Here is a 17,796-nt window from a genome sequence, read left to right as displayed (position 1 = left end):
ATGTAATATATGCATTCGCTTAGAGTAGGTAGGTAGAGAGAAACAAAAATATAAGGTATCCATCTCAGACCCCCCCTTTTGAAAACCACATTACACCCATCCAAAATGAATCTAAAACAACACTCAAGACAACCATCATGACATAAATATAACAGAATAACTCACGAAGGGAACTTATTTGCAGTTAGTCTAATAGTAACCACTCAAAAATTGAATTCAACTATTTCCCATAGCAACATATTTTATATATATAACACTTAGATTGCAAAAAATCATAATGCATATATTCACAATGTTCTTTAGTACAACTTTACATTTAACAATTTTCTCCTAGGCATTGATTTCAGGCTAATCAATTTTGGAACACAATTAGAAATGTGTTCATCCAAGTCGAAAGCAGTTTAGCAGTTTCAAAATTTTCCATTATGAGGGAATATGTCATTCTTAAACATGGATTCATAAGAAGCGTCAAGATAAATGAATTCAATCTTCTTTATCATCTTTTATATACATTAAGTATCCTATAAGAATACTCATTATATTCCTCATCCTAGTTTAGGGAATTTAACATTTAACAATTTTTAAAAATGATTTCCAAACATTGAAAGTTTCAAAATTGACCTTACATAGGGTTGTCAGAGTTTTATGGTTTCCAAGATAAGGGTTTCCATTGGCTAAATTAATTTATGCATTTGTGTACCAATTTTAAGAAATTTTACACAAAAAAATCATAGTGGGAACAAATGGATCACTAGTTACCATAATATCGAACTAACTTGTATAGTCCATATGATTTAAACATACAAGAAGATGTCACTCAACTGATCATAAGGTCTTCAATGCTTCATTTATATAGAGGATATAAGGTGAGTGAGTTCTATTTCATTAGTTAGACTTTGCATCATTTGTACATTTATAGTATATGTTATTTCAATGGTTGTTCTATAACACCGACCTACTCGAGTTATCGAGTTTTGTGACTATTCTCTAAAACAGAGCATAGGTCACCGCATATGACAGATTTTCATATGAAATCTTCCTAATGGTATTCAATCTTGGATGTTGACCATCGACTAAATTGGGGGAAATGGCAAATAATACCATGAATGTGTATTTGTTTAGAATAAATACATTTTTCTTTAAAAACAATGTAGTCCTGTGATTCACACAATCAAAAGAAATCGAAAAAATGTATTACAACATGTGCAACTCCATACACTCTAAAAATTAACTATGTGTGTTGCATCAAAGAGGAAATTTCTAAGCTATAAAACAAGAAACTATTCAAATAAAATCATATATCAATTACTCTTCCTTACAATGTAATCATATATCAATTATTCACCTAATTTTTTATCATTCATCTATAACACATAATTTTTAAATAGACTTTTCAATAGTTGAGCAAGGTAGAGGTGAAATTTTAAAACAATTATTGTGGTTACTCTAATTTCTAAAACAAGGACCCTATAAATTGTGTAGATTTAGCATAAAGAAAAATAAATGGCATTGCAAATGGTGATTTTTCCCTATTTTTGTATGTGATCCTAGATTAAATATAGAGACAAGATTCAAAGCAATAAACTAGAATAATAAGAACCTAGTTTCTCAAATGGTTGTTGAGCTTTCTTTCCAAGTTCTCTTCTCTTTCTCCATCTGTTGATTTTGTGGTGTTTCATATGTAATCCTTGGATGAAAAATTGTTCCCCTTTCTTCCTCCAATCAAGAAGATCTCTAAAAGTAGTTTATTTATTAAATCAATTTCTTAAAAAAAATTGCATGGCAATAACATCCCATATTATTTGGATTATGGAGAAACGGGTTGTGACAAAGACAAAATGAAAGAACACAATGACTTCAAAGAACAATTTTTTGGAAGCACTTTCCGAGATCATTCTAATATTTTTCAAGTCCAAAATTGTATTCTTTAGCTAAAGAAAGAAATTGTAAAGAATACCTTATTCTAAGGGGTACTGATTATTTCTTCAGGTTTTAATGATGAATGAAAATGAGGTTGACAGAGAGAGGCATGGTTTGTCGGATCTGGTATATGTAGTATGTGAAAAGCATACTAGATATCCACATCATTTTAAAGCTGGTGCTCTCAACGCTTTGGTAATTTAAAATAAATGAATTGACACCTTTTTTAAAGCAAGTTAAATACTTTTAGGTAATGTGTTGTTGAGTTGTGTATTTAAGAAGATAAATAGTTATGATTTCTTAGGGTTTCATATCAAATCTAGGATAATATTGTCTATCAAATGGAAGAGAATTGTTAGAAATCTGAAATGGTTGGTTTGTCCTAGAGCCACATGCCCACCTATCCACCTGACAAACATTAACTTGGTAGGTGAGCTAAAACCCAGAAAAGAGGGAAAAATTTTGAAGCAAGAAAAAAAGGCATGAAACCTCATTCATTCTGAGAGTAGAGAGTAGAAAGCAAAAAAAGAAGAGAGAAGATCAATAGATTAGAGCATAGGAAAAAGGCATATTCAGAGTAGAGTTCAGAGAGTAGGAGGAACAATAGAGGATTCAAGTTGTAGTAACGCAAGATTAGTTGGTTCCTTGTAATTCCATTGAGTTTTCCAACCAAGTTTCTATTGTCAAGTAAACCGAGCTCCCTCGGTCCCATCATTAGCTGAGCTCACTCAGTCATTGTGTTTCTCTGGTGTTGAGTCTTCTGTGTTCCACCCTCATTTAGTGATCGAGTTCACTCAGGTTCCATTTTTTCCAAGCAACTCTACATACACTACTACTAAGCAATCTCCACTCAGTTTCCTTAGCATGCTGAGTTCACTCGGCACCCACTGCCTATCACTCAACATCCACTACATGCCAAGATATTTTTTATGTTGTGAAGTTGTATTTCTCACATGGTATCAAAGCTTTGAGGCCCCACATCCATAGAGAGTTTGGGAGTTTATTTTTCTGCGTATTTGACATGGCAAGAGATACATGAAAGATATGGCAACAACCACTATCCTTCAATGGAAAGAACTATTATAAATGGGCAAAGAAGATGAAAGCCATAATGGTAGCAAATGATTTGTGAGAGTTTTTGATCAATGGGTCCACTGATATAACTGACCAAACAAACTATGCTACCCTCACAAATGCTCAGAAGACTCATTTGAAGGAGTCAAGGAGGAAGGATGCAAAAGCATTATGTCTAATTGAGGTAGCCATGACAGAAACTTATTTTCCCAAGATTGTAGCAAAACATTACTTAAAGGAAGCATAGGATATCCTTGAGAAAAATTTCAAAGGCACTGATAAGGTCAAAGTAGTGAAACTATAGATGATTAGAAGGGAATTTGATATTCTTCAAATGAAGGATAATGAACCTATTGCATAATTCAGCTCAATAATCTCTACTTTGATAAACTAACTTAAATCAAATGGAGAAGAGTATGACAAGCAAAGGATTGTGGAGAAGAAATTGAGGAGTTTACCTTAGAGATACGACAATCTTGTAATGGTTATTGAGGAAGAAAGGGACCTCACCACATTTACCATGGATAAGTTGACGAGATCTCTTGAAACCCTTGAGCACCAGATCAACATAGCAACAACAACTTCCCAAGAGAAGTCTTTCAAGGCTCAAGTGAATTCAAGAGGTAGGGGATGAGGAAGAAATGGCTCTAGTAGAGGCTCAAGAAGTAGAGGTCGTGGAAGGAATGGTTAAATGAATGCTAGTGCAAAAATCTCAGTATGAGAAAGCAACCAAGAGGAAACAAGAAGCTCTCAAAACAATTCTAAAGGAGGTAAGTGTTGGAAATATAGATGGAGTAACTGAGAGGGGGGTGAATTAGTTACCACAAAAAAATTCAGATTCCTTGGATATTAACAAAAAAATTGATTGTTACTATTATTCTGTAAACACACAGAAAATGTTGTAACTTAGTAAAAGTAGAGTGTGATTTACTTTTAACTGAACTTAAACATTCACAATGATTAACTTGCAAGCATAAAAGAAATAACATAAACACATGAGATACCAGGATTTAATGTGGAAACCCAATATGGGAAAAACCACCAATGTAACTAGATACTATTTTTTCACTCTTCTGAAGTGAGCCCTATTACGAGCCAACCTGCTTAAAGGTTACAAAACACACTATTAGGTGTGACCTTGTTAGAGGATTTAATCATCGTGTTACGAGTGGCCTTGCAAGAGGTCTTAAGACAATTCAATGGAACTATCACCTTGTTAGAGGATTTACAACTAGTTGTTAAACTAGCTTTTTAAAGAGATTTTGGAATCACTGATACAATGGTAAGAAAGTAACAATGAAGTGACCTGAATGAGATGCAATTGAATTTCTGATTATAGATCTCTATTCTACTTCATACTAGATCCTTCCTAATCAAATATTACTTTGCTGCTCCACAAGGATATCTGACCATCCTTCTAATTCACTCGCACTTTCCTTCTCAATCAATCAATGCACTTGCATACTCTTCCATACACTAGAATCTCAACTTGGCCTTTCATTTATACCATCTTGATTATCAAGTCATCTTATTTCCAAATTACAATGACTAATAAACATTTCCATAGTCGGCTAGAATCAATACTTGAAATGATTAAACTTCATATCCCAAATCAACAAAAATCCTTCATTGGCTGACCCTACTTTGTAAACACTAGTCCTGACATGATTTCTTGTGTTAACCAAAAGAAGCTTGGTTAACACTACAAACTTGCAATATCCTTTGGCAATTGAGTGAACTCAGTGAACACTAATTCTGACCAACTCTCCTTTGTTAACCATGAGAACTTAGTTAACACTACTTTCTGTCATAATTTCTTTCGATGCTCGAGTGAGCTCAGTAGACACTGTCTTCACAGAGTAATCTCAAGGAATGCTTGGTAGACATGAAAAACTATCTTACTGACCAGGTGAGCTTGGTAAGCACAGACTGACAACTGATATGACATTTGTGTAACATCAAAGACAACACACAATTAGACAATTGTATCCAACAATCTCCCTCTTTGGCATTGATGGCAACACAACATGTCATAGCACAATGAAATTTGAAAACAAGACTTTCTCTGATAGAAAGTTTCTCCCTCTTAGATTTTATACCACAAACTTCTCTTTCATGTAGTAATCTCCCTCTGTGAATGAATTACATAACTTCTTCCTCAAAACAAATTTCAAAAAGATATGACAATAAACTATCCCTCTTTGACAAAACATGCCAAAGACAACACATACCATATAAGTATCAATGTACCTTGAGTACTGATTCATATGCAATGTTCTCTTGACTATGCTACATCAACTAATAGATCTTCAAATTGGTTCATGTTGATGCATCACTAAAACTTTATTTAGTCAGCTTCAGATAGGGGAATGACCCCTAACTTACCTCTTGGATACAAGAATGCATCCTTAGGTAATGGCTTGGTAAATATGTCTGCAATCTATTCTTTTGTATGGACATATTCTAATCTAAATTTTTTGTCCTACACCAATTCTCTGACAAAATGATATTTTATAGCAATATGCTTGGTTTTGGAATGCATCACTGGATTCTTTGATATGTTAATTGCACTTGTATTATCAAAAAATATGACAACTGGTTCTTTGATCTCAACCTTCATGTCTTCCAACAACTGTTTAAACCAAACAATGTTAAAACAATTCACTGTCGCTACAACATATTTTGCTTCTAGTGTAGATTGGGATGTGCAGTTTTACTTTTTACTTGTCCAAGATATCAACCTTTTACCAAGAAAGAATGCTCCACCACTTGTACTCTTTCTATCATCAATATTTCTTGCTCAATCAGCATCAGTAAACACTTTTAGGTCTAGCTTTCCTCCAAGTTTATACCATAAGCCATAGTCTTTAGTACCTTTCAAATATCTCAAGATTCTTTTGATTTCCATCATATGATTTTCTCTAGGTTTTGCTAAGAATCTTGCCACTATACCAACTGCTAAAGAAATATTAGGCCTTGTATGAACTACATACTATAATTTTCCAATCATTCATCTATATAAGGTTTGATCTACCTCTTTTGAGTCATCATCTTTGGTGAGCTTTAATCCAATACACATGGGGGTTCCAACTGGTTTTGAATCTTCCATACCAAACTTGTTGAGTATCTCCTTGATTTACTTAGACTGAGTGATGTAGATACCATTCTTGCTCTACTGTATCTAAAGTCCAACAAAGAACTTAATCTCACCAAACATAGACATTTCAAACTCTTTGTTCATTTTCTCTGAAAATTCTTTGCATAGATCATCATTCCCTATGAATAGAGTGTCATCCACAAATATTTATGTCAATACAATCTTGTTATCTAGTCCTTCCTTGATGTACAAACTATTTTTATCATTAGTTCATCAGAAACCAATCAGTATAAGGTAGTTATATAATCTTTCATACCATGCTCTAGGGACTTGTTTAAGACCATACAATACTTTGTGAAATTTGTAGACCATGTCCCTTTTTTTTGGATCAACAAATCCTTCTGGCTATTCAATGTAGAGTTCTTCATTATGAATACCATTAAGAAATGCAAATTTAACATCCATCCGATATACCTTAAATCCTTTGTGTGCTACATATGCAAGTAAGATCCTAACACCTTCCAATCTTGCAACAGGAGCAAAAGTTTCACCATAATCAATGCCTTCTTCTTGAGGGTAGCCTTTACATACCAATCTAGCTTTGTTTCTTGATACCTTACCATCTTCATTCAACTTATTCATGAATACCCATTTTGTTCCAATCACATTTTTATCTTTAGGCCTAGGTACAAGAGTCCAGGTTTTGTTCTTCTCTATTTGTTCAATTTCTTCATTCATGGTCTCAATCCAACTTTCATTTTCCAATGCATCTTTAACAATTCTAGGTTCAAAATCAGCAAGTAAACATGTACTTTTTAGCTTACTTCTTGTCATAGTACCTTCTAATTTATCTCCAATAATCTGATTTGGTGCATGATGCCTTCTGACATACTTAGCAAATATAGGTTCTTTGCCTTTTGAATGATCTGTATTATCTTCATCTTGAACTTCAAATGCTGGTTCTAGTTGATTAGACTCAGTAGGCATTGGCTCAATAGCTTTAGAATGTGACTCAACTCCTTATGACTTGGTTTGAACTTCTTGCAACTTGGTGACTAAGGAAGACTCAGGAGTAGAGGTTTCCTTATTCATAGATGTGTTTGGAAATGTATCAGGTTTGATGTAAACAAATTTCTTGTAATCTTCTGGTTCCTTTTTACTTTCTTCTTCAGTCCTTTCTACAAACTCATCAATTCTCACATGTGGACTTCCTATGATTTTATGAGTAGACAAATTCAAACATCTATATGCCTTACTCTTGCAAGAATATCCTAAGAATATACCTTCATCACCTTTCATATCAAATTTGTCTTTTCTGGATTCTTTCAAGATATAACATTTACTTCCAAATACTTTTAGGTAACCTACATTGGGTTCATAGCCATACCATAACTCATAGGGAGTTTTATATGAGTCCTTCTTTAGTTGTACACGGTTTAAGGTATGAACTATAGTGTTGATAGCTTCCTTCCAGTATTTGATAGCAATATTTTTTTTAATCATTAGAGTCCTTGCACAATCCATGATAGATCCATTTCTCCTTTTAGCTATACCATTCTGCTTAGGAGTTCTAAGGGCTAATACTTGTCTTTTGATTCCTCTTTCAATGCAAAAGTTATTAAATTCATTGGAGATGAATTCACCACCTCTATCTGATCTTAAGCATTTTAGTCTTTTCCCTATTTCTTTCTCTACTGTTGCTAGATACCATTTAAATTTCTCAAATGCTTCTGACTTTTCTCTAAGATACATAACAGTCGTCATTCTTGAATACTCATCAACAAAAATAATAAAGAATTTTTCTCCACTATAGCTTTCTATTCCAATAGGTCCACATAAATCAATATGCACAATTTTCAAGATATCTTTAGATTGATAGTTTTTGTTTTTAAAACTAGTATTTCCCATTTTGCCAATCTGACAATTCTTGCATAAACCAACATCTGGCTTCTTCAAACTAGGAATGCCTCTTACTTTCCTACATTTTCTTATTTTCACCATGTTATCAAAATTTAAATGACATAACCTTCTATGCCATAACCAAATTTCTTCAACTTGAGCAATAAAACATGAGCAATCACCAAGATCAAGATAAAATAGGTTACCTTTTGTTTATTTGCCTAATCCAATCAATTTTCCTTTGTCATCCAGTAGTCTTGCCTTGCCATGCATGAATTCCACTTTGAATCCAATGTTGATTAGCTATGCCACACTCAGCAGATTATGTTTTAGTCCTTTAACCCAATAAGCATTGTCACATACAAGTTCTTTGGTTAATGAGATTCGGCCTTTCCCTTTTATGCAACAAGGTTCATTGTTTCCAAACCTTATGCTACCACCATCATAGTCTTCAAAGTGTTCAAACTTTATTTTATCACCAGTCATATGATGTGAACATCCACTATCTATGATCCATGTATCATTTTTTTTCACATGAGAGATAAGTACCATCTTATCTTCTTCTTCATTAGATTCATCTTTTACAGCAATGTAAACTATCTCATCTTCATTGTTATCTAAATCCTTAGCCATAAAACAAGTCTTCTTACCTTTGTCCTTGAATGATTTGTGATTTTTGAAATCCTTCTTTCCATTGCACTTGTGACTTTTCGTTTCATCCTTGCTTTCTTTGTTTGGGCACTTGCCAGCAATATGACCAATTTCTTCACCTAAAAAATAGATTAGGGGAGCTTTACCTTTATATTTTCCTCTGCCTCTATAATTTTTTTTGCAAGTAGAGCTTCAACAACTTCAAGATCACTATTAGAACTTTCCTTTGATTCTTCTTCAGTTTCTGACTAAATTTCATTTATTTTCTTACCTTTCTCCTTAAGTGAAAGCTTAACCTCAAATGTAGATTCAATATTCTTGTAAGTTGAAACATAATTGTCAAAGTTATCTAGCTTAAAGGCTGTCAATATTCCTACTAAGGTATCCAAAGTTATCTTATGATTTGTTTCACACCTCCTTTCTTGAATAGTAGATACTCTAATTGCATAGATAGTAAGCAATGTTCTGAGAACATTACTTACAACAGTTTCTTCCTTGATATCTCTTCCAGAAGCTTTAATCGGACTGACACTTGCTTTGATTCTTTCAACATATTTGGCAATATTTTCATCTTCTCTCATTCTCATTTGATCAAATTTTCCTCTAAGGCTTTTTAATTTGGCTCTCCTCACATTGTCATCACCACCATAGATGTCCTTTAGCTTGTTCCACAATCCTTGATATCATCAAATTCTTCATAGCTAAGAGCAGATGCAATATCTATCATCATGGTGTTATGGTTCTTTTTCTTAGCAATGTCTCCAATAGATAATGTACCAGTAGGAGTTGTGTATTCTTCATCAAGATATTTGCATCTTGAATCACCAATGGAAGCCAGATGAAGTCTCATGAGTCCCTCCCATGCTGAAAAGTTATCTTTGTTAAGCTTTGGAATTTCTCTCTTATAATACATCTTGATCTTTAGCTTAGATCCTTGAAACCTTTCCTACAATCACTAAGAGCTCTAATAACAATTGTTGGAAATATAGATGGAGTAATTGAGAGGGGGGTGAATCAGTTACCACAAAAAAATTTAGATCCCTTTGATGTTAACAATAAAATTGATTACTGTTGTTATTTGGTAAACGTATAGAAAATGATGTAACTTAGTAAAAGCAGAGTGTGATTTACTTTTAACTAAACTTAAACATTCACAATGATTAACTTGCAAGCATAAAAGAAATAACATGAACACATGAGACACCAAGATTTAATGTAGAAACCCAATATGGAAAAAACCACCAATGTAACTAGTTACTATTTTTCACTCTTCTGAAGTGAGCCCTATTAGGAGCCAACCTGGTTAAAGGTTACAAAACACACTGTTAGGTGTGACCTTGTTAAAGGATTTAATCACTCTGTTAGGAGTGGCCTTGAAATAATTAAACTTCATATCTCAAATCAACAAAAATCCTTCATTGGTCGACCCTACTCGATAAACATTGGTCCTGACATGATTTTCTATGTTAACCAATAGAAGCTTGGTTAACACTACAAACTTGTAAAATCCTTTGGCAACTAAGTGAACTTGATAAGCACTGATTCTGACCAACTCTCCTTCATTAACCATGAGAACTCAGTTAACACTGCTTTCTGTCATAATTTCCTTCGATGCCTGAGTGAGCTTCGTAGACACTATCTTCGCAAAGTTATATCCAAGAATGCTTGGTAGACATGAAAGACTATGTTGCTGACCAAGTGAGCTCGGTAATCATAGAATAACAACTAATATGGCATTCGTGTAACATCAAAGGCAAGACACAATTAGACAATTATATCTAATAATAAGAATAATTACAACTCTAATAAGAACAATGTAGAATGCTAGTATTGTCATAAGTATGGGTATTATGCTAGTGAATAGTCAAGACAAAATGAAAATGTGTTTGATATAAACATGGGAAGTGCAAACAATCCCACAACCTTCATCATATATGCAACATTGGTGAAGAAGGAAACCTTGAGGTATGTTACTTGGATGGTGGTTGTAGTAACCACATGAATGATAATGAAAGTTTGTTCTCTTTCAATAACAAAAGTTTCAAGTCTAAAATTAAGATGGAAAATAATAAAACCATTCCCATAGTGGACAAGAGATCTATTATGGTCCCCACCAAGCAAGGTGAGAAGAAGGAAATACAAACTATATATTTTGCCCCGAGTTTGAAGCACAATTTGATGAGTGTTAGAAAAATCATTCAAAATGGTTATAAGGTGCTGATGGAAAATGATAAGCGTGTCATTCATGAAAAGGATGGGAGTAAGAGAATGCTTGTAGTAGTCCAAATGACAAAGAATTAGTTGTTTCTCTTGAAGATAGAAACATGCTTCTCTTCTCAAGTTAGTATTGCACCTCCCAAGCATGCATGTACAGTAGTACATCAGCAATCAGATCTAAGGAGCATGACTGAAGACCCCTCCAAGCTATGGCATCTCAGGTATAGACATCTTAGTTTTTTCTGGTTTAAATTTGTTGTCCAATGAGGAGACTGGTAGATGCTTTTTCAAGCATTGTAGATTCATGTGACAAGTGTAAGGATTGTATTTTGGGTAAGCAACACATGCTTCCTTTTAATTCTGGTAATTCTAGAAGGCCAAGGGCACCATTAGAATTGGTGCATTCTAATTTAGTTGGCCCTATGCAAACTACTTCTATTAGGGGGAGTACTTATTTTATGACATTCATAGATTATTTTAGTCATATGACATGGGTGTATTTCTCGAAAAGAAAATCTGGAGCATTTGATAAATTTGTGAAATTTAAAGCCCTAGCTGAAAAAGAATGTGGACACTATGTAAAAGTCCTTAGGTTAGATAGAGGAGGGGAGTATACCTCCAATTATTTTTTAAATTTTTGTAGGAAGCTTGGCATTAAGAAGGAGCTTACAACCAGTTATACTCCACAATAAAATGGAGTGGCTAAAAGGAACGATATGACTATTGTTCAAATGGAAAGAAACATGATGAAAGAAAAGGGACTCCTAATTGAATATTGGCAAGAGGTTGTAGCAACAGAAATGTAGATCTGATAAATAGATATCCTACGAATTCAATTTGTGACAAGAATCCTCTTGAGGCATGGTCGATGAATAGATGGATAGTTGAACACTTGATAGTGTTTGGATGTGTAGCAGATGCACATGTGCCAAAGGAACAAAGGCAAAAGCTGGATGATAAAGGTGTGAAGTGCAACTTCATAGGTTATAGCTCAAAATCAAAGGCTTATAGGTTGTATGATCCAATCATCAAGAAGATCATCATTTCAAGATATGTGGAGTTTCTTAAAAATTAGTCATGGGATGGCTTGATAGATGAATCTTTAAGAACTTCAAGGGAAGTTGCTACCATTGAAGAAGATGAATACATTGGTGATCAACAAGATGTTGAAGCAGCAAACTTAGACAAATGCAAACAAAGGAAAAAGGGCAAGCAACCTCTAACATTGTAAGGAAACTCAGGTGTGGAAATAGCTTCCTACACTAATCTCATAAGGAAAGTATGATTGAAACCCTATTAAAATTGTCTACACTTACAAATTCAATATCATGTAAACAACAATATTGCAGCCAACCATGCATACAAAAAATAGACAAAGAAAGAAACACATAACACAAAGATTTTTCGATGGGGAAAAACCTTTCGGTGAAAAAACCCCACCCCTTCAGAACCTGCACAATGTATTATCTTCAACACAAGGTTACAATACACTTGCAATGCAAGTTCAACATCAACAACAGAAGACTCTAGTAGTAACTCGCAATACCAACAATACACCTTTTTTGCATCATCTCTCTTCGCAATCCTAAAAATGCTTATAACATGTGCTTCACTTTAGGGTGACTCCCAAAGGTAAACTGTATTAGGGTTTTACCATTTTTCGAGAAAATAAGAACCCCAAAAAAATTTTGGGGCGATGCCCCGAACCCCACTATTGGGGTAGAGTGTACAATACTCAAATATCTTAGTTGCCACATGTCTTCACCTGTTATTGAGTCTTCCTAACATAGCTCTTACGTGTCGTAAGAATCCATCATAATCATTTTAGCCATGATCTCCTTACACACAATTCAAGATGTCGACACATCAACATTATTTACAAGAAATACATTTTACAAAACAAATAATAAGAATAGGAATTATACAAGGTTCTAAAACCTTATTCCTAACAAACATGCCAATTTTTTGCTCCGAGTAGTTGAAGAAAACCTCGAGCTAGCATGCAAACTAGTAGTAGCAACAGTACTGAGAATTCAGATCCCACTATCACCTCCCTATTATCAAGAAAGACTAAGAGTCTAAGGGAGATATACCAAGAAGAAAGGTATGATGAAGAGTTTGGTGAGAGTGTAAATTTTTCATTATTTTCTCATAGTGATCCAATCTACTTTGAAGAAGCTATAAAGGAGGAGAAATGGTGTAATGCCATGGATGAGGAGATAGATGCTTTGAAAGAAATGAGAAATGGGAGTTAACTACTTTGTCTCCCAAGAAGGAAGTAATTAGAGTGAAATGGGTTTATAAGACCAAGTGCAATGCTAAAGGAAAAATAGATAGGCATAAGGCACATTTAGTGGTCAAAGGGTACAAGTAGCAATATGCTAGAGATTGTGATGAGACATATGCCATGGTTGTAAGAATGGAAACTATGTCTTGTCATAAAAATTGCATCCCAACACAAATGAAAGGTATATCAAATGGATGTGAAGTTTTCCTTCTTGAATGGTGTATTGAAAGAAGAAGTATATATGTAGCAACCACCTAGTTATGAAGTTGCAGGTGAAGAACACAAACTATATAGATTGAAGAGAGCTCTATATGGGTTCAAGAAAGCTCCATGAGAATAGTATAGCAGGATTGATTCATACTTGATGAGTAATGGCTTTAGGAAAAGCGATGGTGAGCCCACTCTCTAAATCAAGGTAGAAAATGGTGAAGTCTTGATTGTTTTCTTGTTTGTAGATGACTTAATCTTCACTGGAAATGATAATTTACTAATTTGTGAGTTTGAAGAGGCTATGAAGAATGAATTTTAAATAACAGACCTAGGTATCTTGAAGTGTCTTCTAGGCATTGAAGTAAAACAAATGCATGATGGCATCTTCATCTCTCAAGAAAACTATGCAAATTAGATCTTAGAGAGATTTAAAATGCAAAATAGTAAGGCATCCCCTACACCAATAGTAGTAGGTCTAAAGTTGAGCAAGGAAGATTTCAACAAAAGTGTGAATCCAACATTATACAAGAGTATGGTTGGAAGCATAATGTATTTGATAGCAAATCGACTTGACATGATGCATGTAGTAAGTTTGATTTCTAGACTTATGGAAACACCAAGGGATTCTAATTGGCAAGCGAGAAAGAGGATCCTAAGGTATGTTAATGGCATCAAAGGATTTGGGATTTTGTATACTATAGATAATGATTTCAAGTTGGTTGGTTACATTGATAGTGATTGGGTTGGAAGCCTAGATGATAGCAAGAGCACTTCTAGATAAATGTTCTATATGGGATTGGGTGCAATTTCATGAGCATCCAAGAAGCAACTATTGTTGCTCTATCTACAATAGAGTATGAATACATAGCAATGAATTTAGAAACATGTCAAGCTATTTGGTTAAGGAGAATCTTGACGTATTTGAATGAAAGGAAAGAGGATGGAACCTTAATATTTTGTGACAACATTTCCTCAATTGCACCGTCAAAGAATATAGTCTTCCATGGGAAAAGCAAGCACACATAAATCAAATATCACTTCATCAAAGAGTTGGTGGAGAATGGAGATATCAAAATGGAGTTTTGTAAGTCTGAGCAACAATTAGCAAACATTTTCACTAAGCCTTTGGGCATAGAAACTTTTTGTGCACCTAAGAAGGATGCTTGGTGTAGTTTATTTGGATCAAGACTGATCCATGTTCATATGGCTCGAGACAAAGGGGGAGTGTTAGAAACCTAAAACAATCAGTTTGTCCTAGAGCCACATGGCCACCTACCCACTTGACAAACATTAACTCAGTAGGTAAGTTCAAACCCAAAAAAGAGAGGGAAAAGTTTTGAAGCAAGACAAAAAGGCATAAAGCCTCATTCATTCAAAGAGTAGAGAGTACATAGAAGAAAAATCAGAGAGAAGATCAACAAATCAAAGCAAAGGAAAAAGGAATATTCAAAGAAAAGTTCAGAGAGCAGGAGGAATAGTAGAGGATCAAAGTTGTAGCAGCACAAGATTAGTTGATTCCTTGTAAGTTTATTCATTTTTCTAACCGAGTTTCTATTACCAAGTATACCAAGATCACTTGGTCCCTTTGTCAATGAAGCTCACTTGGTTATTTTGTTGCTTGGGTGTTGAGTCTTCTGCGCTCCACCCTCCTTCGGTGATTGAGTTTGCTTGGGTCCCATTGTTGCTTAGCAACTTGGCATACACTACTACCGAGCAACCTCCACTCATTTTCCTTAGTGTGTCGAGTTCACTTGGCACCCACTGCCTATCACTTGGCATCCACTGCATGCTGAGGAAAATTTTATGTTGTGAATTTGTAATTCTCAAAAGAATGAGCTGAAACATTGTTTTACAAACTGATGATTAAGGGGTGTTTACAAAAAACAAAACTAAAAATAATTGTAGGGAAATATTTTGGTTTTATCTCTCCTTCTCATGTGGGGATCTTTTATTTGAGAAAATGATTAGTGATTTATCCCAATTTGTTAGATTTAATTTGAGTAGGATCTCTAGTTTTTTTTGAAAACTTAAAAATAATTTTATTGTAGTAAATTACAATTTTAGGAGCACACCAAGAACTATTTATAAATTTTTCTATTGTAGAACTCCATGTTATAAGACTTTTATGAGTGAATCCTTCACTACAGTGGTTGGTTAATTTGATTGAACTACTAAAGTTGAAGTAGCTTACATAGCCCACTTTTTTTTCATAGCAATAGAAAATTATTGTTTAAAGTAGTCATAATTCAAAATATTAGTATGAACATGCTGAGTTTTCTTACTAAAGTTCTACCCCCATTAAACTTTAAGAATTTTGAAGTTAAAAATATCTTACAAATTTAATCAATTTAACTTTAATTGGTGTTCTTGATAGATTAGAGTGTCTTCTCTAATAAGCAATGCTCCATTTAATCTTACTCTAGACTGTGACATGTACTCTAATAACTACCATGCATTTCATGAGATATTATGTTTCTTCATGGACACGCAGACAGGGCACCCGTTTGGATATGTCTAGGTTCCTCAAATATTTAAGGACATTATAAAGAATGATCTTTATGTGATCAAGTTCATGAGATTCAAATAAAGGCAAACTATGACAAATGGTGCTATAGAAGTAAATGCACACACATACCAAAGTGGTGGACAGTGCAATTAGAGTAAATAGAGAAAGTTGGGATTAATTTCTAACAATGAAGACACACAAATGATTGTGGTTGAAACTCAAAAAATTTCACATTGTTTATCAATTTTTTTTGAAACTTGTCTCTAGAAGAATGTAATTCCTAGTTTTATTTACAAGAGTTGTATTTATATATAGCTTTTCTTGTAACTGCTACAATTTTTTTGGAATAATCATTAAATTAACTATTTGAGGAATAAACATATATAAATTCTTAAAATTTTGAATTCTTTGTTTAGGTGCACCAAATTAGAATTACGAATAGGAATGAGCATTTGCAATTCCACCTAAATAGGTGGAATTGGAATACATATTCCTATTCTTGTTTTATTTCTTTTAGAAAATATAAATTTTGGGGTCCATGAATTCCTAGCTGAACCAAATAGAGAATAGGAATATGTATTCCTATTTTCTGTTCCAGAATAATAATTCTTATTCCCATATTTCTAACCCCATAGCCAAATGGAATAGCTTATTATCCACAGCTACAAATGATAAGGTATTTCCTCCTTCCTTTTAGATATCATGCCAAGGACTGGATGAAATTGAAGGACCACTATATTGTGGAACTAGATGTATTCTCCATAGGGATGCACTTTTCCCCATCAACCAAGAACACAATCATTGTAAGAACCCATGCAACTTGGTAGAAGATGCAAAAGATTTTTCTAAGTGCACATACAAGCAAAACACCCTTTGGGGAAGCAAGGTAATTTCATATTTATTCCTCAATGTTTGAATGGGAAATCGATATAAATCACATATTCTAGTCCAACCCTTTTTTTTGCTTTCTTTTAGAGTGGCATAATGTATGATTGTGTAGTTGAGGATCTAGTGACTAGATTTACCATACAATGCAGAGGGTGGAAATCAACTTATTGAATTCTCACACAAGACACTTTTGTGGGATACCCAATAACAGTCCATGTTCATGATACACTGATTCAACAAAAGAGATGGACAATGGGCCTTTTTGAGATTTTTGCTCATCATATTTTCTAATGCTATTTCTCTTGATTAACTTGCCTTACATTCCTCAATAAAAAGGTTAATTACTAAATACTTTTTTCACCATTTTTTCATTAAAATCGAGATCTGTGGATCCTCCCCTCTATGTTTTTTTTAAGGAAAAAGTGGGTGAGCTACTCTAATATTATATTAATAAAACTGAATCAAAAGCTCAACTAGGAAAGAATCAGGAGGAAAACCCAAAATCATCACTAAATATAAAGAAAATTGATTCATCAAATATTACATGCTAAGTATAGTTCATAGGTGCAAAAGATCAATCGGTTTACATTATGGAGTACATACTACCTCTAAACATATAACTAAGAAAAAAAACCAAAATACAAAAATCAACTCTTCAAGCTTTCATTCTTCCATCACGACACAATCTTGAGTGGCCTACTTTGTGTGAATATCATCACCCACATCTTATACCCAACCAATAGCAATGACATCTTGAATTTGCAAATCTCACCCTGAACTTGTAGCTGAACCCCTTTATGTTTTTATCAATGTGTTCATATTCTTACAGTACAATTGAATTTGTGTGTGTGGGAGGTGGTTCATTGAGATGATGGTGGAATGAACAGAAAATGTGGATGATAAAATGCATGTCATTCTATCTGTTTGGACTAATACAAGTCCTCTTTAAATTAATGGGTATTTCTAAAGTGGGTTTTGAGGTAACAAGAAAAGTATCAAACAATGAGGCAATCAAAAGATATGGGGCATAAAGTTTTGAATTTGGGG

At 34.0% G+C, this 17,796-nt stretch overlaps 1 pseudogene; it reads left to right on the top strand.

Moving 5' to 3' along the window:
- LOC149547452 (cellulose synthase-like protein E6) overlaps nt 1-17,040 on the top strand; it is a 32,247-nt pseudogene extending 15,207 nt beyond the window's left edge.
- The last annotated feature ends 756 nt before the right edge of the window (nt 17,041-17,796 follow it).

The sequence above is a fragment of the Cupressus sempervirens genome, chromosome 7 (assembly GCF_028749045.1).
Source record: "Cupressus sempervirens isolate cs-2001-9-10 chromosome 7, ASM2874904v1, whole genome shotgun sequence".
Taxonomy (NCBI): Eukaryota; Viridiplantae; Streptophyta; class Pinopsida; order Cupressales; family Cupressaceae; genus Cupressus; species Cupressus sempervirens.
Note: the sequence above shows the minus strand (reverse complement) of the source record. Positions and strands in the feature narration are given on the sequence as shown.